The sequence below is a fragment of the Carassius carassius genome, chromosome 13 (assembly GCF_963082965.1).
Source record: "Carassius carassius chromosome 13, fCarCar2.1, whole genome shotgun sequence".
NCBI classification, from domain to species: Eukaryota; Metazoa; Chordata; class Actinopteri; order Cypriniformes; family Cyprinidae; genus Carassius; species Carassius carassius.
The window spans coordinates 8,194,919-8,217,902 of record NC_081767.1 but is presented as its reverse complement, the minus strand read 5'-3'; the positions used below and the strand labels follow the sequence as shown (position 1 = coordinate 8,217,902).

General features: G+C 37.9%; 1 long non-coding RNA gene across 1 annotated transcript; it reads right to left on the bottom strand.

Annotated features, from left to right (window-relative positions):
* Nucleotides 1–1,888: 1,888 nt before the first annotated feature.
* LOC132155575 (uncharacterized) lies at nucleotides 1,889–2,901 on the bottom strand. Its single transcript, XR_009437287.1, has 3 exons — nucleotides 2,852–2,901; nucleotides 2,460–2,759; nucleotides 1,889–2,231 (listed from the first exon to the last, which is right to left on the bottom strand). It is a non-coding gene; the product is annotated as an uncharacterized LOC132155575 (long non-coding RNA).
* Nucleotides 2,902–22,984: the final 20,083 nt, after the last annotated feature.

The window sequence follows — 22,984 nt, the reverse complement described above, 5'->3', positions numbered from 1 at the left end:
TTGTGGAAAACTTTAAAAACAATGTTCCTCATCGTCAAATTGCAAAGGCTTTGCAAATCTCATCATCTACAGTGCATAACATCATCAAAAGATTCAGAGAAACTGGAGAAATCTCTGTGCGTAAGGGACAAGGCCGGAGACCTTTATTGGATGCCCGTGGTCTTCGGGCTCTCAGACGACACTGCATCACTCATCGGCATGATTGTTTCAATGACATTACTAAATGGGCCCAGGAATACTTTCAGAAACCACTGTCGGTAAACACAATCTGCCGTGCCATCAGCAGATGCCAACTAAAGCTCTATCATGCAAAAAGGAAGCCATATGTGAACATGGTCCAGTGTGCTGTCGTGTCCTGTGGGCCAAGGCTCATTTAAAATGGACTATTTCAAAGTGGAATAGTGTTTTATGGTCAGACGAGTCCAAATTTGACATTCTTGTTGGAAATCACGGACGACGTGTCCTCCGGGCTAAAGAGGAGGGAGACCTTCCAGCATGTTATCAGCGTTCAGTTCAAAAGCCAGCATCTCTGATGGTATGGGGGTGCATAAGTGCATACGGTATGGGCAGCTTGCATGTTTTGGAAGGCTCTGTGAATGCTGAAAGGTATATAAAGGTTTTAGAGCAACATATGCTTCCCTCCAAACAACGTCTATTTCAGGGAAGGCCTTGTTTATTTCAGCAGGACAATGCAAAACCACATACTGCAGCTATAACAACAGCATGGCTTCATCGTAGAAGAGTCCGGGTGCTAACCTGGCCTGCCTGCAGTCCAGATCTTTCACCTATAGAGAACATTTGGCGCATCATTAAACGAAAAATACGTCAAAGACGACCACGAACTCTTCAGCAGCTGGAAATCTATATAAGGCAAGAATGGGACCAAATTCCAACAGCAAAACTCCAGCAACTCATAGCTTCAATGCCCAGACGTCTTCAAACTGTTTTGAAAAGAAAAGGAGATGCTACACCATGGTAAACATGCCCCGTCCCAACTATTTTGAGACCTGTAGCAGAAATCAAAATTGAAATGAGCTCATTTTGTGTATAAAATTGTAAACTTTCTCAGTTTAAACATTTGCTAAGTTATCTATGTTCTATTGTGAATAAAATATTGGCTCATGTGATTTGAAAGTCTTTTAGTTTTCATTTTATTAAAATTTAAAAAACGTCCCAACTTTTCCGGAATTCGGGTTGTAGTTTAGTACTGTAGTTAACTATAATGCATTATTTATATTGAATGTTTATACTTGTATATGGTATTTTCAGGTAATATAATATGAATGAAATAAAAGGCTTTACCCAAGTTAAAGATAACACTTTCATGACTGTTTTGTAATTAAGAACAGTTAAAAAGTGTGTTTTAAATCATTGTTTTAAAACCTTTAGTCATGCTTTGATGCACTTACTTTGTTTAATATTATACTAATGCACATGTAAATAAAGATGTAAAACTAACTTTAATGTGTGTTGTTAACTGTTACATTTAAAGTTAATATATTTTAAATGTACTAAATTACAACTTCTTAATTACAAATGTGTAATTACAAATATATGTAAATAAATGACATGCACGTTTCAAGTGTACAGAAGGCAAAACACTTTAACCATATTATAGACAACAGAATTATGAAATTGCACATCGCTTAAGTCTTAATTAAGTGGGTTGAAAAAAACTCTAACTTTCAGCTAATATAATAGCTGCATTTAATATAAACTGTAAACACATCTTAATGCAATTGCAATTAACATTGTTAAGTGTCTGAAAACATTACATTCAGTTTGCACTCAAGTATATTCTTTTAAAGTACATTATTTCTGTAATAATTACTCTTTTTACAACTTCCACTGAACTGATTAAATTATAATACTTAATTGTAAATTGTTTTGTTTTGTTTGTCCCCTCCCATTCTTACCATTAATCTCAAGATTGACTTTAATATTTTGATGAAGTCTCATTCCATGGTAAGGGAGTACGTTTAACAATACAACACAACTGTATGTCCCAGCATCTTCAATCCCGACCTCTCTGAGGGTGAATGATGTCATCATCTTCTCTGTGTCCCAAATATTAACTTCAACAGGTGTTCCATTTTTGATGAGATAAACCAAAATCATGTTCTTGGACTGGATTTTTGGTAAAGGATTGGATGTTGAACAGTTAAACTCAGCATCACTTCCCACTGGCACCTCAGGTTTAAGTAAATTTATCTGTGTATAAATAAAAGATTCTGTGGCGAGAAAGATAACACTTACGATTAATTGTTGCAGCGTTTCCCTTGATATATTCCAGGACAAATCACCCCCCCCACACACACACACACACAAATAAAATATTTTCAATATCAAACATTTGTCTTTCATTAAAGGCTGCCCAAGTAATATATATATATATATATATATATTATCTGTGCATCAAACATACTCACACATGTAAGCAAAAGTGTTGTCTTTCTTACCGATCACATTTATGAAGATGTAATTAATACCATATCCTGTCACTTTGGTTATTTCCAACTGCTCTTCTGAAAACACACAGCTGTAGTTGCCTGAAGCGTTAATTTCTATTCTCTCTATTTTAAAGGTGGTGTCTTGTCGAGCTGTCCCTTTTTTCATAAGATTAGCTTTACCATTTTTACAAAGATATAAATAAACTGCCTTTTCTGTAAAGCCAAATGTGCTGCAAGTAACCTCCAGTCTTCCACCTTCTGGAACTTCTGAACTTTCAGTGAAAACCTTAGCTTGAAGAATCGTTTGACCTGAGAAGGTAAGAAGTTTGGGACATTTTCATCCTGATAAGTACAACAGTACATTTACTGAGTTGTTTATTAAGTGTATTATTGGACCATACCTTGACATTTAAGGAACAGATTCACTGTGATATCTAAAAACAATATTCAATTATTTTCAAACCAACACCACCAGCATTTGTGTAGATTTCATATATTGATCATTAATGACAGATTTTGTCATTTCAGTACTTACATGCAAAGAGAAGAACACTAACCATGGCTGCATTGATGTTATTCTTTTTTTTTTTAATTGAGTTTCTCGTAGCTTGTGACCTACATGCTATTACAGGGTCCCTGCACTGAACAGAATAAGGCAGTGCTTTCACTAAGTTTCAGTTCAGTTCAGTTCAAGGTTCAGTAATAGTCATGCTGTAAAGACGTTCTGAATGCGGAAACACTTTCAAACACTGCTACAGATCTACAGTATTTTACATATATTCAAGTAGAACTACATTTATTTGCACAACATTATTCAATATTCTACTCACAATTGATTTTTCTGATGAATAATCATTATCCCTCAACATACATTTCAAAATACTTAAATTGCAAATAATTAATGCCCTTTTCTCTGCTATATCTATGAATCCACTACTGATCGACACAAACATTCTGTTTTTTTTTTTTTTTCATTTTTAGAAAGTGATAATTTCTTCCATAGTAACAATAACAGTCATGTGATCTGTAGATATAGAGTTGTTGTAGAGTTAAACGAAGACAAGAAAATTAAAACAAGGTATACAGTTTGTCAGCGTGTGGTGTTTTTCCACATACAACACACAAATTACTATGTCAGTGAATCTCCAACCAGTTAAAATAATAATGCGCTAGTGATTCAGATGCTGAAAAAAAAAAAGATTTTCCAATAACATGCAGTACTTTCCAGTCATTAGAAGGATGTTGCAAAATTAAACGTTTTAATGTCACATTTGTATTGTGAATGCAACTTCGCTGATTGAGCAGAAGCAAAAAATAAATGAAATAATAATATTTATTTGTCTGTTTATTCATTTATACATACTAAATTGTCCTCTCTCTGTCATGCTACTCACAAAATGTGCTTAGAGCCTAACTTGTGAAGATACTGTATCACAGCGCAACTAAGAGGTCAAAAGCAGTAAATGCATGTTGCTGCAGTAATGGTGACAACTGCAATTGCAAAAAAAATAAAATACTCTGGATGAGTACCCTCTGTATGTAGCTTTGAAAAGTCGTAATACACCGGTTAATTCTGATGGTTCTTGTAAATGGGCTCTGAACCACCCACCTCCCTATCTCACACACACTCCTCACCCCTCCTCATCACTACATCTGATTTACAAACACACACACTCACAACCAGGGGCGTAGCACCAAATTTTGGGCCCTGGGTACAAACCATCTTGCTGGGCCCCCAATACCATAGTGATACCAATGGGTAAGGTATTGCATTTTTATCATAAAAACACTTTAAATGTAAACAAAATAGGCCACACTCTGATTAATATATTTTTGTTTTATTGTCGAAAGTACTACTTACTGAGATGACAAAAGGTCTAGCAGGTCCAAACCTGGACTAAATCAAATATACTGTAAAGCAGTTCTGAAAATGACCATACCAAATGAGAAAAACTTTGGTCTGAAACACAAACTTAATAATGTCAGTTTTTACTAAATGCCCATTGACGGGTCTTTGCATGCGCAAATTTGCTGATCAGGTCTTTAAAGTCCAGTTTTTTGCTAGCATTTGAACAATAGTTTTCCTGTGCTTATCAGTAAGAGTTGTTGGCCATAATCCTGGGTCCTCTGACAATCCCTCTCCAGTATCCCTAAGTCTCTCATTCTCTTCTCTTTCCTCTTCAGCTCTGTCCTCCTGCTCCTGACTACCTTCATCACATTCTTCACTTTCCCTCTGATCACTTATATGAATATCAACCTCATCTTCTATTTCTGCCTCTGCTACAAGAGGAAATAAGCAAAATGGGTACATTGTTATTGTACACATTTAAACTTTAAACTGTAAACTTTAAACTGTAATTAGTAATTACACTTTAAAGTTTAAATGTGTACAATAACAATGTACTAATTTTGCTTATTTCCTCTTAACACTTAATTACTAAGTGTTAAAAAGCTCACCTTGTCTCACTGTCACACTCACATCCACCTCACTGTCACTGCTTTCACCTAGCCATGATGAGGGGCCTGCTGCTGCAGGGTCTGACTCGGAAACTGAAATATATGGCTTCAAATGGTTGCTTAAATATCCTTTATTGTCACAATACCTTTTTTTTTAAAGTGTAGGCTAAGTACAAGATAATTGATGATTATTTGTCTGTTTAAAATAAATGCAGACTAGACTATAGAATCACAGGGTAAACTAACCGCCAAACTAGACATTCAGTCTTTGAATTATGTTTTAAAATAAGTCATTTTTCAATCATTAAGATGTGCATTATTATACTGAGAACAATCCTGTACTTAATGTAAGAGCGTGTGCGAGCTAATTTGCATAACAATGCGGTAAAATAGGCGCTAACGATCTGTGTTTTCTCGGGTGTTAGATTTTGACAATGGAGGGAAATATACAGTGTTTTCATGTAAACTTCTGACTCTGAGAGTGGGGAGAACTGCAGCAGAAGAGGAGACAAGCGTTTAGGCAGCTGCCTGGAGTGGCAGTGTGTTGAGCTCCGTCTGCTTCTCACTCCCTGTTATTTACGTAAGGGATAATGTATAACGTTAGATTACATTATCCTCCGCTTCGTGTCGGGGTCCTGTTCAGCCTGTCGGGGTTGTTATTCGCTATAACGACCGCCTCTCTATACATTATCCCGCTTATTACATGGCTACCCACAAAATAAATAAATAATTTGCCACGAATTATTGATTTAAAAGGGAGTTTATTGATTTAAAAACGATTGTATTGCTTCCGCCAAAGAAAATAGTCCGTTCCGCGTCCATAGCAACGCGCTGTTTTTCATGGCAACGGTCTGTTATACTTCGCAGCGGTCTGTTATCAAGAAATAACCAGTGGTGTCAAAAGTATTGACATTCATTACTTAAGTAGAAGTATAGATACTAGGGTTTAAAAAGACTTTTGTAGAAGTTGAAGTATCAACTCAAGCTTTTTACTCAAGTAAAAGTGTAAAAGTACTGGTTTAAAAAACTACTTAAAGTATAAAAGTAAAAGTAATGTAAGGGAAAAAAATGCCATTTAGAACAAAAGCTTAGGCCCCACCACAGTGGCCTATTGTGCACTACCCCACCTCCTCAAAAAAACATTATTCTAAAAGCCATAGGCCATAATGACTATAATGTTATATTAAAATGTTCATGTTGAAAAATTTGGGATGCACTAGGCTACCTGTTTCAGCCGCATATTACCCATTGAAAAAATGAACGTACTTTAGTACAATGCAAATACATTAAAGAACTAGAGATATGATGACTAGTTGCCTAGGGTGACCATATGAGCCATTTTCCCAGGACGCGTCCTTGCCAGAATTTCTATATTGCCTAAAACATCCAAAGTAGTTTGACCAATAACATGCAGGTATGTTACATAATCAACCAGTCGTGTCGTGTGATAAGGTGAGATCTACAGAGAACGATCAGAGTAATGCAAATACACGTACATGTTAGGTGTTTGTTCGTTCATTCAACTTGAAGCGTCGCTGCGCACCGATCATTGTATGACACCAAAGTACCAAGAGAGTGGTTTTAATGCATAAGGAGCCATCTGCTCTGCTCTCTATAGCTCTTATGAATGCCATACAATGATCGATCTGCAAAGCACAAACAGCCAAAATCTGGATATTTTAGGCAATATAAAAATCCTGGTAAGGACGTGTCCTGGGAAAATGGCTCATATGGTCACTCTATAGTTGCCTATAAGTATTGTTATAGTGCAAAAAGTCAAACTTCAGAGGCATGTCATCAATAACCTTTAATGGAATGTAAATGTACATCCAAGTTTAGCTGCAGGAATCTGCGAGGGCAATGGACAAGAACATTGGTGGAGGCTAAAAAACAATTAGTCTTGTATGGTTGTCTATATACAAGAAAGATTATAGTGCTGTCAAAGTGAATGATTAATCCAAGTGATTAATCAAAAACTAAAAATGAAAAAATAACTCATAATCCTGATACCTTCTTGATTGATAGCTTCCTGTATTTGCTATGTCCAGTCTGTGTGTGTGTGTGGGGGGGGGGGGGTAACGAGTTACAAAGTTGGTATAGCCTACTTATCACAACATTGTCAATCGCGTCGCCAATCGCAAACGATAATTTATTAAAACGTCTCGCTACCGAACTACCTACAGTAGCTTAATTTGTGGAGGACGAAGAGAAAGCACCCATTTGGTAAATGAGCCAGTGAGAAATAATCCAGTGCCATTTTGATACTTTTAAAACGGTACCGGCGCCTAAACGGTGCCTGAAGCGATACTTTAAAAAAAAAGACCCACAAAAAAACTATGGATAACATTAAAGAACATTACAAATATTTAAAATAAATACATAGCTTTCACTTTGGATGCTCTTATTTCCCAAGTTATGCTTAATCTAAGGCTAATAAATGTATTTCATAATCTGGGTCATTATACTTAACACAAAAACCACACATAATGTTTCGACTGTATCTCTGTCACTCACTCTGATATTTAGTTAAGATGAGTGCTGTCTGTCTCTGTCTTTAATCAGTTCTGTGAATGACTGTATGCTCATTCTTTATAAAGTAGCAACAGTCGTTTGTAAAGTAGAGTACTGTGCAAAAGTCTAAGGCACATTAGTATTTTCACACCAAAAAAGGGTTTTAAGCCAGTTATTTATATCTTTTGCTGTAGTGTGTCAGTAGGAAATATCAGTTTGCCATTAATTTTATTAATAATCTAGTGCGATTTTGAATGCACAAGCAGTCTGACAACGGCGAAATGAATGTTTGGAAATTTAAACAGATATTTTATACTGAAACAGCAAAGTATATAAATAACTGGCCGAACACCATTCTTTAGTTAAAATACTAACGTGCCCAAGACTTTTGCACAGTAGCTGGTGTATGTATAAAGTACGTACGATTAAATTAAGTATATTTAAATAAGAGTGAGTGTTCGTTCATATGTGTTAAGGGCTAGATTTTTGCTGGAGGAAACAGCTGTTTAGTGATGAGCGGTGAACGCAGCGAAAACTTTACAGAAGATGAGAAACCGACTGCTCCCTCGTGACCTTTTGTAAACTGTATTTATGACAAAGAACTGCACAGATACGGATATTCTAACAATCTTTCGATAAACACATACCTTGTGTCCTCTGTGTTTGTTTCCGCTCGCACTGCTCCGCCGCGGTCTGCGGATTGAAGAGCGCGCTGAAAGACGGAGAGGAGACCGGTCTGACGCCGGTTTCATATGAAACTTAAGGGGACTGACTCTGAGGCGATCACAAATTTGTATACAGTTTATGGAGCTAAATGCTACAGCCCCGCTAAAAAAGCCTAGCGATGCCCGTGCTTCTTGTGTACATTTCGGAGAACCAGGACAAACATTTCAATCGAAACAGACCGCATTCTACATTGGAATTCAGCCAAGCCATGTAATAATCAGAAACATTGTTTGCTCGCTATGAAGGGTGTGATACTATAAAGTATTGGTATATTATTCATAAATGCAAACATAAATGTATGCTATTCTATCGGGAGTAGATATGTTAAAACAATGTCAATGCTTGATGATGCATTTGGAGCTCACCTCTCTTTTCAAAAAAATTTGTGAGCAACTGCTTGCCCTTCTCTCTTTATTCTGCTTCTGCTTCGTTTTTGAGCCCCTGATTTTCCTTTCTTAAGGAGAGACATGACTCTTCACGGCTCACTCCAGCTCCTGTCTCATCAACTGATTCAATCACCGCGGGTCCGCAGCAGAAGCACCTGACCTGCGGGTCGTACCATTTGCATTGATTCGAGAGGGGTGTGGGGCCCTGCACAGCATGAAAATGACTTTTTTATACCAAACCAGCGCCTAACTACAAGTTTAGTTTTGCACAGGAACTTTATTAGTTGTACATAAATGCTATAAAAATGTTAGTGCATGTATATGTATGTATAGAAAACTGACTTCTAAGGGCCCCCCCCCCTGCCTCGGGCCCTGGGTACTCGGTACCCTTTACCCCCCCAGTCCGACGCCCCTGCTCACAACCAGGCCCATAGCCAGCTATGAGGTCACCAAGGTCCGGAATTTTTCATGTTTGAAAATATAATTTGTTCTCTGATTGACTAATTTGCTTCTAAACTCCTCATATGAATGTCTGCATGTATACCGTAATTTCTGGACTATAAGCCGCAGCTTTTTTGCCATGCTTTTGTAACAGGTCAAAGAATGACATATATTTTTGCAACCTTTTTTCTTTTATTTTCTATTGTTTGTGAGTTTATTTCACGAAAAATACTGTATTGTTCAGTTATGTCATGGTAGCTTTATAGGTATAGGGAGAGTTATTTTTTGTGTATGTGCGCCCTCTATTGGATGTGAGGTCATATACTGGATTTTCGCGTTCTGTTCTCAGTCTGTATTTCTACGTGATTGAGAGAGGTAAGTGTTCACGTTAGCGCAATGTAAAGATTGAGATATACCTGTTAAAACTTTAGTTTCAGTGCACATGGTAACTTGTATGTGTAATTTATGATGAGTGCACTTACATTTAATTGAGATGTGTCGAGAATTTTGCTGTTTTGAGAGTTTGAGAAACTGCTAACATAGCTAACCTCGTGTTTTGTTTAGCTGTATGTTAGCGATCGTCATTCTATCCTCTTGTGTCACAGCCCACGATTCAGTTGTCCTTTTTATTATGTTAGGCTGATTCTAATTCGAGGATTGAATCCTGAATTTTTGCTCTCTTTGAAACTTAACAGGTATGTACTCCCAATACCAGGTTTTGAATATAATGTGTTCATTTAAATAGTTTTCTTGTATCGATTAATGTTCAATGGCACTAAAAACGTGTACGTGTTGCTTTGCGCATATTACTGTATATGTATTAACTATTGAAAAGATAGTTTATTTCATGTTGCATAATGTTAATGTAAGAGCTAAAAGCCCAGAGTGGTGAACAGAGATAACATGCAATATGACACATACACATTATATATATATATATATATATATATATATATATATATATATATATATATATATATATATGCCTAATGTGATATGTTTAATTATTCTTTTGTATTTTATTTTCAGATTTTTGAATGTGATTAAATGTTGAGTCTGCATTCTATGTGATTGAGAGAGGCTGATTCTAATTCGAGGATTGAATCCTGAATTTTTGCTCTTTGAAACTTAACAGTGAGCCGAATAAAGTGCCTTGAGGAAAGTCAATGTCCTGTCATCAGTGCACCAGAACACCATGCAGTAGTCGGCGAAGTGCAGACCACGCCGGCTACACTTTGAACCTCGCGGCTTAAACAATGACTCAGCTAATATATGGATTTTTCCCACTTTCGATTAAAAAAAAAAAACACATTCTGTGACGTGCTCAGTTTTTTGGCAGCATGAAATTCCCGAACGGGTTAAGGTCAAGCAACTCTTTTGTTTACGGTTTAGATTAAATAGAGCACACTCAAACTTCCCATCATTCTGATTATGGAAGTCATTTTGTCACCTTAATCATGGCAAAGACACAGAGAAATGCATATGATTTTGAATGCAAAAAGACAACTAAAGCCTTCAGAGGGAAGAAAAGCAGATGGCCCGAACTAGAGAATTAGCTCGAAGACTGGGTCAACACACAGAGAGCAGACGGCAGAGGTGTTTCAACTGTGCAGATCCGACTGAAAGCCAAAACAATCACCACCGCAATGAAGTTTGAGGATTTTAGAGGTGGACCATCATGGTGTTTCAGATTTATGAGACGTAAAGGCCTGTCCATCAGGGTATGGACGAGTCTGTGTCAGCAGCTCCCTCCCGACTACAAGGAAAACATTTCAAACTTCCGCAAATTCACTGATGCAAAGTTAGTGGAGCATTCCATTGCCCTGCATGACAATATGGATGAGGTTCCTCTGACGTTTGAACTGCCTCTCACTCGGACTGTCAACAGGAAAGGCGAATCATCCGTCACGCTGAAAACAACTGGGCAACTGTGTTCTGAGCTGCACGGCATCAGGAGAAAAGCTTCCACCAATGGTGATTTTTAAACGCACGATGATGCCAAAAGAAAAATTCCAGAGAGGAATTGTTGTGAAAGTCAACAATAAAGGATGGATGACGGAAAGCCTAATGCATGAATGGCATATGGAGTGTTATGGCAAGTGACGGGGAGGATTTCATTAACAGAAACAAGGCATTGCTCGTTTTGGACAGCATGAGGGCCCACATAACAGATTCGGTGAAAGAAACCATCAAGAGGACAAGCTCAATTCAAGCTGTGATTCCTGGAGACAGCCACTCGACATCAGTGTAAATCGTGCATTTAATCCTTCACTAAAACGAAGGGCCACATGCGAAGAGCAACTTAAGGTCAAGTCTGGCAGTGAGTCCTAACAACGTGGAGCATTGTCAAAAAATCCACTATCATCTACGGGTTTTAAAAGGCTGGACTGCTGCGTGTTGAAGATGGCTCAGCGGGGGATTTGCCTCTGGATGAAAGTGACGAGAGCGACAATGAAAACGATCCAATATCGGATGAAGCAATTCTGAGGCTATTCAACTCCCGACACCGAAGGAGATGACTTCAGTGGTTTCAGTGCACAGGAGGAGGAATTTACATATACTCATTTAGCTGACGCTTTTATCCAAAGCGACTTACAAATGAGGACAGTGGAAGCAATCAAAAACAACAAAAAATGCAATGATATATAAGTGCTATAACAAGTCTCAGTTAGCTTAACACAGTATACGTAGCAAGGGCTTTTAAATAATATAATAAATAAAAAGAAAACCGATAGAATAGAAAAAGAATGAAGCAAGCTAATGTTAGAGGTCATATATATATATATATATATATATTATATATTATATGATGTGCCTAAGATTAGAAAGGTAGATTTTTTTGTTTTTTAAGATTAGAATTAGAATAGTGTGTGCTAAAGTTGGAGGGTCAAATAAAGATGGAAGAGATGCGTTTTAAGGTGTTTCTTGAAGATGGCTAAGGACTCAGCTGTTTGGATTGAGTTGGGGAGGTCATTCCACCAGGAGGGAACATTTAATTTAAAAGTCCGTAAAAGTGACTTTGTGCTTCTTTGGGATGCCACAATCAAGCGACGTTCACTTGCAGAACGCAAGCTTCTAGAGGGCACATAAGACTGAAGTAACAAATTTAGGTAAATGGGTGCAGAGCCAGTGGTAATTTTGTAGGCAAACATCAATGTCTTGAATTTTATGCAAGCAGCAACCCAGTCTCATATAAAAACGTACCCTGACTACGTTGGTCCAAAGTGCAAAACGTAGAGGGGTTACAATAATGGCCTGTAATTCGTAAGCTTTTTCCACAACCACAACTTTCCTTTTCCTCCTTGTTTAGCTTTTCCTGCTTATTTTCCCTCGTAACTCGTCACTTTGTCAACATTAGTTTCTCCCGCTGCCACGGATTAATGTGTTGATCAGCAAATCAACCTCAGACGAAACGCATATAGTGGGCAGGGGTTTGATCCGTCAGACGGAGCGAAATCGCAAGGAAGAGTATGTGGAATCTGGGGCCACAGCTATGCTAGGCGATAGCAGCGTCCATAGCAACCAAAAAGTTGCAGTTTCACGTTATTCTGGCGAGATCTGAAAAATCTTCGCAACAACGAACAAGCGAGTGATTATGTACATTCATTGAGTGAATATTATGAAAATAAAATATATATTTCTCGCTAGAAATGTAATCAAAACTTATTTTTATGCAGAAACTAACTCAAAATATTGATTTTTTTCACTAAAAATGAGATCGGGATGAATGAATGAATCGGGAGCACCGGGAAAATTCCCGGTGGGCCGGTATGTTTTTTTGGCTGCGAGGGCCGTTGTCATGGCACTGGGTTGAAATATCTATATAAATATATATTATATATTATTATTATTTTACCACAGCCCCACTCTTTTTATTTATTATTTTACCACCGTCCCACTATTTTTTATTTAATATTTTCTCGCAGAGTGCAGCCTGCAAGATAATGATGACGTGATTATCTGTTGACTCCCTGGCCCCGCCCCCAACACGTCGCGCAAGTTGCTCAAAATAAAAAAAAAAGTGAGAAAAATGGATAACAGAAAGCACAAATGCGGCGCTGAAAAGTCCAGAATAAATAAGAAGAAAGCTTTGGAGGACAAAAAATGTTCTAAGCTGAGCACATTCTTCCTCAAAAAAACAAATGGAGACGACGAGGGCGGTAAGTAAGCTAATGTTAAGGTAGTTAGGGGCAGTTCAAGATGCTAGCGACATTGCAAAACAACGTTGTTTGCAAACCACCGCTCATGTATCAAACGTTTTCTTGTAGCTCTTCAGCAGCAGCAGCCTCTAGTCAAGTTTGCTGCTAACAGTGAAGAGCAAGGCCCAGTAACGTTACCAAGCTCCAGTCGTGAGCCCAACACACCAGCATGGGCAGGTAGGATTGTCATTCAGAAGAACTAATAGTAATGAAGAGCCCTGCTCAATGAAAAATGCCCTGAGATAATTAATGATACCTGATGATTCAGCAATACATTAATGAAACTTAGATGATACTGTCGTTAGAAAGTGCAATACGTTTTATTTTAATCTTTATTTTTTATTTTGTTTTATATATTTGTTTTTATTAGATTTTTTTCTTTATTTCAATGTTTGGATATTTATGAATACTAAATCTTAAAGAAAAGAGATTCTTACACTATCCTTTTATTTACTGTTCTGATAAATCTTCACTGTGAAGCCAAACTTAGGCTATTGTTTTTGCACTGAATTGGAAATGATGATGTTTTTAAAAATACAATGAATTACAAGGCTTTAGGGAATTATATTCTGAGGTTTTAATTACATTATTTTAATATAGTCAGTTGTGAACTAAAGTGGGCCGGTCTAAGGCATGAAACTCCAGGGCTGAAAATGAGTCCCAATCCGGCCCTGGTGGTATGAAAATTATCGCTATGAAATGCTTCTAAAGTGAACGAGTCTTTGGAGAGTTGTGAGCGAGAGCACGAGAACACAGCCTTAGTCTGGCAGTAATCCAAAAAGGCAGTAGCGATTTACACTAAGTGCAAATAGCTATAGATTCTATTTATATTATTTTAAAATAGCAGAATTTTCTCTTATTTATACTACTTATTGCAAATAGTGGCAATTATCTGCACCTCAGTATTGTAGTACATTATAAAACATTATGCAATAACTTATTGAGTGTAAATTTTATAACAAAGCCCTCTCTACACCTACTGTCAGGTATGACTCGGGAGACAGAGGTAAAGGTGAATTCAGAATGGTGTTAATTATAAAGAGTTCAAGTGCTCAGTGTATCTTCGGTGCTCGTTGTACAGAAGTTCCGTTCATCCAGTGCAGGCAGTATTGCACGTGGTCGTGGAATCGCACAGGTGCGAGTGTTTGAATCTCAGATGTCACAGCCACAGTTATAGATAGCTGTCACGACTACCTGGCTCACAGTAGCAATGACATAGGGAAGACCACAAAGCGTGTTACGTTAAATCCAAAATAATTTATTAAACATTCAATTATACAAGGTAAACATAATTTGAATCAATAAATGTATTAAGTCAGTAAATGAGTAACAAAAGAATACTGATCTGCACTACAGTTTTGATTAGTTAAGTGTAAACTGACTTATCTTCGCTTCCTTCTCACAAGCCAAAGACAGTATCCACTCGGAATGATCATGGGAGAATACTGCGACCATAGAATTACATGGCATCACACGGTGATCCACAGTCCTGGGAACAGCAGAACAAGAACACAGGTTAGCAGGGTGCGATTTGCCCCTTTCTGGTCAATGTATCCCTGCCTCTGCTTAATTATTTTTATCCCCGTTGGGTATAAATTTATCCCCCCCTCAAAGTGATCAGTGCTACTACACTATTGGCGAGACGGATCACAAAACTTATCACAGATCCATGGTTTGATTAAAGTCAATTTTATTTTAAAATGCGCTACTTTATGGAATTACTTTTGTTTCTTTAATAATGAACAAAAGTTTATAAAATTGAACGTAACTTTTTTAGAAACTATAAAAAATATGCCAGTACAAAAGAAGAAAAACACTATGAAAATGAAAAAAAATGAACTCAGTCGTACAAATTTAACATGCTCTTATAATATGCTTCATTCTTTGTTAATGTTTTTCAAAGATTCGTTTTCGCTAATCGTGGATTCTAAATTCATTGCAACAGATTTATGAAGTCAAGTCACCTTTATTTATATAGCGCTTTAAACAAAATACATTGCGTCAAAGCAACTGAACAACATTCATTTGGAAAACAGTGTGTCAATAATGCAAAATGACAGTTAAAGGCAGTTCATCATTGAATTCAGTGATGTCATCTCTGTTCAGTTTAAATAGTGTCTGTGCATTTATTTGAAATCAAGTCAAAGATATCGCTGTAGATGAAGTGACCCCAACTAAGCAAGCCAGAGGCAACAGCGGCAAGGAACCGAAACTCCATCAGTGACAGAATGGAGAAAAAAACCTTGGGAGAAACCAGGCTCAGTCGGGGGGCAAGTTCCCCTCTGACCAGACGAAACCAGCAGTTCAATTCCAGGCTGCAGCAAAGTCAGATTGTGCAGAAGAATTATCTGTTTCCTGTGATCTTGTCCTGGTTGTCATCTGAGACAAGGTCTTTACAGGGGATCTGTATCTGGGGCTCTAGTTGTCCTGGTCTCCGCTGTCTTTCAGGGATGTAGAGGTCCTTTTTAGGTGCTGATCCACCATCTGGTCCGGATATGTACTGGATCCGGGTGACTGCAGTGACCCTCTGATCTGGATACAGACTGGATCTTGTGGCTACGGTGACCTTGGAATAAGAGAGAAACAGACTAATATTAGCATAGATGCCATTCTTCTAATGATGTAGCAAGTACATCGGGTGTTCTGGGAAGTGTTCCTGGTTCCGGTTTACCTAATTAATGCAGCCTAAAAATCCTTTAACGGATTTGGATATTAAAAGCTGTTACGACTAGCTCGTTTTTAAAGCCGCAACATAAAAGAGGAACCAATCAAACACTGTCGTTTGAATAATGAAGATAGTTTTTATTATCTTCAATTAGAGTAATAACCGTTCATACAAACATTAACATAAGTCTAGGGAAAGGAAAACAAACAAAACAAACTACAACAAAACAAACATTAAAGTTACATGACATAAAGTAAGTATAAGCAAAGGATCAATAAGAATGAGCTGCTCCTGTGAGAGTCATCCCACAGAGAGTGCTGAACCAAATGAAAACTCAAACACTTAAATACTAAACTCTTAACAAGCAATCAATTAACATTCAACAATTAACATGGGGGAGTGACTCAAAACTCCCACAGACTGCCACCGTCAGGGAAGGAGTCACTCAGGGTCGTTACACCTCCCAATCCAAAAAGAGGTTCGGTTCCCTGAAGAACCGACAAAGAGAAGAAAGAAAAAAATAATAATAAAGAAATGAACAGCAACATTTCTCTACAGATATAAAAAAAAAAAACATCAAGGTAGTTTATACTAATCTCAATAATCCCGTTCCATTTTTCTCTCAAATCTCCTGGGCCCTAGGATAATCGAAGAAAGACAGAGAGAGGGAGAGAAAGAGACATTTTACACACGCGAAAGCGCATCGGCAATCAAATTATCCTTGCCGCGGATATGTTTGATCGACAGATGAAAAGGTTGTAAAATCAGACTCCATCTCATAATCCTTTGGTTTTTACCACGCATCCGATCTAAAAAGGTCAACGGATTGTGATCGGTGTAAACTACGATGGGACCACAAATGGAACTAAGGTAGACCTCAAAATGTTGCACTGCTAGCACAAGGGCTAAAGCCTCCTTTTCTACAGTAGAGTAAGCCTGCTGATGGCGGTTAAATTTTTTTGAAAAATAACTAACCGGATGTACAATTTCATCGGCATCCTGCTGTAAAAGAACCGCGCCAGCACCAGAAGCACTGGCATCTACTGCAAGGAGAAACGGTTTCTTAAAATCAGGTGCAACAAGTACAGGAGCGTTGGCTAACAGGGCTTTCGCATTGTCAAAGGAACTCTGGCATTGTTCTGACCACTGGAATGGTTTCTTGGGACTCAATAGATCAGTTAAAGGAGTGACTACACTGGAAAAATTCTTACAAAACCCTCGATAGTATCCTACCATTCCCAGAAACCGACGGAGTTCACGACGGGTACTAGGTGTGGGGAAACTACTAATAGCGTCAACTCTGGCATCGATGGGTTTTACATGACCTCGACCAACCACCTTACCCAAATATGTTACGGTGGCTTTTCCAAACTCGCATTTGGCAAGGTTAATTGTCAAATTGGCTTCGGCAAGACGAACAAAAAGCTCTTTAATTTGGTCAAGATGTTCAGACCAAGAAGAACTGAACAAAACAACATCTAAGTAAGCCTCGCAACCCGATAACCCAGACAGTACTCGATTTACCAACCGTTGGAACGTAGCGGGGGCATTTCGGACCCCAAAAGGCATAACGGTGTACTGCAGGAACCTATCAGGTGTTACGAAAGCAGACAATTCCTTAGCACGAGATGTCAAAGGTACTTGCCAGTAACCTTTCAAAAGGTCGAATTTGCTGACATACTGTGCAGAGCCAACTCGATCTACACAATCATCAATCCTGGGTAAGGGGTAACAATCAGGTTTTGTCAGTGTATTCAGCTTCCTGTAGTCAGTACAAAAACGATAAGTATTATCAGGTTTACTTACAAGAATGCAAGGAGAGCTCCAAGAACTAAAACTGGGTTCTGCCAAATTATGAGCAAGTAAGTAATCTACCTCTTTCTGTAACAACTCTCTTTTTACAGGGTTTACTCGATATGCATGCTGTTTTACAGACTGAGCCATACCGACATCAATGTCATGTTCAATGACATGAGTTCGAGTAGGGACATCCGAAAAAAGAGAGGGAAATGAACTTACTAACTTAATTATCTCAGTCTTCTCTGATTCAGACAAATGAGACAAATAGTTACTCAAATTAGCAAGAACTTCAGAATTTCTGAGTCGCCCTTCCACTACTCCTTGAGAAGGAGAGAATTCGGGTCCCATCTCATCAGATACTTCTGAAGTATCCTGACCAACAATAGTTGACACTATATCAACAGACAAAGAAGTCACAGGAATCATATAAGGCTTTAACAAATTAACATGACAAACCTGTCGTTTCTTTCGGCCAGGTGTGTTCAATAGATAGTTGTTATTAGAGAACATTTTTCAATGGTATATGGACCCATAAACCTAGCCTGAAAAGGACTAGTCAAAACTGGTAACACTGCCAGCACTTGGTCACCTACTTGAAACTCTAAATTTTACCTTTCGGTCAAACAATCTCTGCATCTTCACCTGAGACTTACCTAACTTTCGTTGGGCAATAGCTCTAGCTACATAGACTCGGTAACGAAAACTGCTTACGTAATCTAAAATATTTTCTGGCGGATCAGAAGTCTTCCATTCATCGGCCAAGACAGTAATAGGGCCTCTAACGGTGTGTCCAAACACTAACTCATTAGGACTGAACCCCATGCTCTCTTGTACGACTTCACGGATTGCTAACAACATCCAAGGGAGTCCCTCTTCCCAGTCACAGTCAAGTTCAACACAATAAGATGTCAAAAGTGACTTCAGAGTCTGATGGAACCTCTCTAACACCCCCTGGCTTTGAGGATGATAAGCACTTGAGATGTTATGTGTGACTTTAAGTTGTTGCATGACTTTAGAAAAGTTTCGAGACATGAAGTTCGACCCTCGACCAGATTGAATAGTTTTTGGAATACCGAAAATAGACATAAAACTAGTCAACCCCTTTAAAATTGACTTAGTCGTGATAGATCTCAATGGGAAGGCTGCAGGATAACGTGTGGATTGACACATTACAGTAAGTAGATACGCATGTCCCGCCTTAGATCGTGGTAAGGGACCAAAGCAATCTATAATCAAATGCTCAAAAGGAGTTGTGACAACAGCAATAGGCTGTAAAGGAGCCAACGGAATTTTCTGATTTGGCTTCCCAGTTATCTGACATATATGACAGGAGCGTATGAAATTAATCACATCACGTTTGACTCTAGGCCAATAGAATTCTCTCAAAATCCTGTCATATGTCTTCTGAACACCCATATGACCAGCAACGCCCTCATGAGACAGCTGCAGGACGGCTTGACGAAAAGTAGAAGGAACAACAATTTGGATCCTAGGATCTAATAAACTGTCAGAATGGATGGGTTGTTTCCTACAGAGCAATCCATTTCTGAGGAAATAGACAGGAAGTGAGTTCTGGTCACCTCCTTCATTCACAAAAGAAAACAGATCCTGGAGGGTGCCATCTGACTGTTGTTCTTTAATTAGTTCATCTCGAGAAACACTATAGAGTGGAGATAAAGAACAAATGTTAACACAGTCACCACAATCAACAGAACTTTCAGGGATGAAATCAGACTTTTCTACATTGCCAATGACAGACTGTAACTCAGACACAGGGATCTTATCTTCAGTACCATTGCAAACAGTATTACTTCCTGGGTGAGAGGAATCTACAGAAAAAATTAAGGTATCACTAAGATTAATCCCCCTGTCGTCTGATATTTTCTTGGCCTTCGCTCTAGTAATCGCACATGTAGGATATAAGTTATGACAGTCAGAGGAGTCATACATTTTTCCTCCAGCAGGAACTACTATAGGTGGAACCCCATCATCTGACTTTTCCCACATATTCCCTCCTGCTAGATCATTTCCAAGTATGACGGTGACACTAGGTACAGGAAGTACTGAACGAACTCCTACAACGACATCCCCTGACACAAACTTGGAGTTAAGATGAATGCGGTGCAGAGGGACTTCAATAAATCCCATCTCAATCCCTCTAACTAAAACATTTGTCCCAGTTTCAGTACTATCAGACAAAGGCAGAAGTCCTTCCAAAATAAAAGACTGTGGGGCTCCTGTATCTCGGAGTACACAAACAGGAACAGTCTTCTCAGAACCAGGCAAAGACACGGTTCCTTCTGTAAGAAATGGTGAATAATCATTATGACTTTTAACATCATCTACCTCAGAGATATTCTTCTGCATTTTCACAAACTGAGCAGGAATATGGTTTTCACACGATGTAGAAATTAAACCTACTGTTTTGGCAGATCTCTCTTTTTTCTTAAGAATCACACAATCAGAAATTTTATGTCCTGCCTTTTTACAATAGAAGCAAACAATGTCTCCTTTTACATGTGTAGCAACATTGTGAACAGGAGAAGAATGATCAGGAGATGAATGAGAGGCAACATTTTGACGTAAAACAGTCGTTTTGCTTTTACCAAAAACGCTGGACTTAGATCCATGCAGATCATTTAAATGGTTAATCGAGCCTCTGTGAGTAAGAACAAATTCATCAGCCATAAGAGCAGCATCTGACAATTTACTCAGCTTATGCTCATTTAAATACATAGCGACAGCATTTGGTACGCAATGTTTGAACTCCTCCAAAAGTATCAGCTCTCTAAGCTGTTCATAAGTGCTAACTTTCATTGAAGAACACCAACGATCAAACATGGTTACCTTTTCTCTGGCAAATTCAAGATAAGTGCACTTCTCAGATTTAAAAAAAACTTCTAAACCTCTGACGATATGCCTCAGGTGCTAACAGTGTTGGGGAGTAACTAGTTACATGTAACAGCGTTACGTAATTTAATTACAAAATTATTGTAACTGTAATTAGTTACAGTTACTAAGAAAAAATTAGTAATTAAATTACAGTTACTTATGAAATTTTTAACGATTACAAAGGGGATTACATTTGAATATTTACACACATCCACATACAGATTTAACTGATTTCTTTCCCAAATTGCACTGACTATTCTGAGACATACCGCCCTAATTATTTCCAGGATGCGGAAACACAGTCTGGTTCGTAGAATCCATTCATAAAAACGGAATGCCTAACGGACGGAATATGCCACATTTCGGATGACTAAATCAAAAGTAGGTCAGTACACTTGAATCAAAACATGACATGGACTAGTGTCTTTGAATATTAAGCCCCACAAATGCAATATATGACTTGCACATTCTGCGTGTTGGAAATCAGGCGCGGACTGGACACCGGGAGAACCGGGACAATTCACGGTGGCATGGCAGCCGATTTGGCCCGCTATTTAATATCATTATTGTATAATTGCCTGCCGAATGTACTAAAGCGATCATTTGTGAATCCGCCATTTGATAATTAAATCTCTAATAAGTCATTAGTTGTTAGTCGTGACTCGCGCGCTCTCCGCGCCTCCGCCAAACGGTTTGGATCAGACTCAGAGTAATCAATGCGAGAGAGAGAGAGAGAGAGAGAGAGAGAGAGAGAGAGAGAGAGAGAGAGAGAGAAAATAGAGTGTACTGCTGGAGCAGAGAAGCAGAACTCCTGTTCAGGGTTTCAGGTCAGTTTCATCTGTAAAGATGCTTTTTTGTCTTTGTTTTTTTATTTATTTAATCAAGCAGCAGCACGTTGCTCATCAGTCATCACTCAAAATACTATATAAAGGACATCATTATTATCTGTTGTAATGTTACAGTAGTAATTTAGCTGAAAAAAAAATCAGATTTTTTTTAATAGGTTTAGGGGGAGCTACGACAGACAACAACACAACCCTTACGAAAATTAATATTTTAATATTTAACTATAAATCCAGAGAAAACGGTTACTATTGTTTAACTGTGATAACCAAAAATGTAAAATTATTTTAAAAATGTATTTAAAAATAAATACAAATCCATTTGCAAAAAAAACGGTTATTTTACTTTTATATAGGCTAATAAAAGCATGTTTAATTTTTGTAAGGGAAAAACATGACTCGTGTACAGTATTAGGATTTTTCTATAAAGATATTGTAGAGTATTGTATTGTTAAGTATAGTTTTGTTCAATCTTGAGTATTAAAGTCACGAGAGAGATAGATAACAGGGCAAAATAAAGAGACTGAAGAGAAAAATGGAAGTGAAGGTGCAGTTCAGGAGAGAACTTTTAATTATTTTGCATGTCCCCAAATTAAAGATTTAAACCTTTTTTTTTATGTCAGGTCCAAACAAAAAATAGTTTTGTCCTTGAACTGGTTTGTATGCGTTTGAATTTTCCAGTCTGAATTTTTTTCCCAGTCCACCCCTCCTGTAAATTAATGGCAAAGACATGGTTTCATTTACTACACATAGGCCTACTGAAGCTCGCAGTGTTTTCAACCTCTGCTGCCTCAATATTCCTCATAATTTCTAGAACTGCTCTGTGTCACTTCATGTGCATTTTACTTATTTTGAGAAAACTATCATCATATACAAAGAGACAGCAGTTTAAAAAAACCCACCAATATTTCAAGAGTTTATTACACAGAATACGTCACATGCTTATTAGGTAACTGTATTTAAGTTGATGTATATGCTTTTATTTATTATTCTTTAATTTTCACAAATTTAGAAAAGTAATCAAAAAGTACTCAAGTAATTAGTTACATTACTTTAATAAAGTAATTGAAAAAGTTACACTACTATTACATTTTAAACAGGGTAACTTGTAATCTGTAACCTATTACATTTCCAAAGTAACCTTCTCAACACTGGGTGCTAATTCATATGCTTGTAATAGTGTAGACTTAACAGTTTCATACTCACGGCTTTGCTCAACAGTTAACGCAGAGTACACTTCTTGTGCTCTCCCTGTTAAAACACATTGCAATAATAACGTCCAAAATTCTTTGGGCCATTTTAATGATTCTGCAACACGTTCAAAATGAGAAAAATATTTTTCTACCTCTCTCTCAGAAAATGGCGGTACCATCCTAATGTTTTTAAAAACATCAAACACAGGTGCAGCAGAAACTGATTCGTTAGCTGACACGGACTGTGTAGCACTAATCTGAGCTGTTTTTGCATTCAGCTCTAACTCAAGCTTCCTCAACTGAAATTGTCTTTCATCCCTGTCTGTTTCAAGCTGCAACTCCAATTTTCGCAAGTCAAACTGCTTCTCTAACTCTTTCTCTTTTAAACTCAAAGCATCACGTTCGGCATGAAGCTTTTCAGC